The 794-nt window shown below is 51.4% G+C and overlaps 1 pseudogene; it reads left to right on the forward strand.

Annotated features, from left to right (window-relative positions):
* LOC107677939 (isoleucine--tRNA ligase, cytoplasmic-like) overlaps positions 1-794 on the forward strand; it is a 75,890-nt pseudogene that overhangs the window by 9,741 nt on the left and 65,355 nt on the right.

The raw sequence follows: 794 nt of genomic DNA on the forward strand, positions 1-794 counted from the left end.
GTGTGTGTGTGAGTGTGTGTGAGTGAGAGTGTGTGTGAGTGAGAGTGTGTGTGAGTGAGAGTGTGAGCGTGTGAGCGTGAGAGTGTGAGAGTGTGTGTGAGTGAGAGTGAGTGTGAGCGTGAGAGCGTGAGAGCGTGAGAGAGTGAGCGTGTGAGCGTGAGAGTGTGAGTGTGTGTGAGAGTGTGTGAGAGTGTGAGAGTGTGTGTGAGTGAGCGTGTGAGCGTGTGAGCGTGAGAGCGTGAGAGCGTGAGAGAGTGTGAGAGTGTGAGCGTGAGAGTGTGTGAGAGTGTGAGAGTGTGTGAGTGTGAGAGTGTGTGAGAGTGTGAGAGTGTGTGAGAGTGTGAGAGTGTGTGAGAGTGTGAGAGTGTGTGAGAGTGTGAGAGTGTGTGAGAGTGTGAGAGTGTGTGAGAGTGTGAGAGTGTGTGAGAGTGTGAGAGTGTGTGAGAGTGTGAGAGTGTGTGAGAGTGTGAGAGTGTGTGAGAGTGTGAGAGTGTGTGAGAGTGTGAGAGTGTGTGAGAGTGTGAGAGTGTGTGAGAGTGTGAGAGTGTGTGAGTGTGAGAGTGTGTGTGAGAGTGAGAGTGAGAGTGTGAGAGTGTGAGAGTGAGAGGGTGTGTGAGAGTGTGTGAGTGTGTGTGTGTATGAGTGTCTGAGAGTGTGTCTGAGTCAGTGTGAGTGTGTGTGAGTGTGAGAGTGTGTGTGAGAGTGAGAGTGAGAGTGTGAGAGTGAGAGTGTGAGAGTGAATGAGTGTGAGAGTGTGAGTGAGTGAGAGAGAGAATGAGTGTGAGTGAGTGACT

This window comes from Sinocyclocheilus anshuiensis, unplaced genomic scaffold (genome assembly GCF_001515605.1).
Source record: "Sinocyclocheilus anshuiensis isolate Anshui unplaced genomic scaffold, SAMN03320099.WGS_v1.1 scaffold1254, whole genome shotgun sequence".
In the NCBI taxonomy this organism is placed as follows: domain Eukaryota; kingdom Metazoa; phylum Chordata; class Actinopteri; order Cypriniformes; family Cyprinidae; genus Sinocyclocheilus; species Sinocyclocheilus anshuiensis.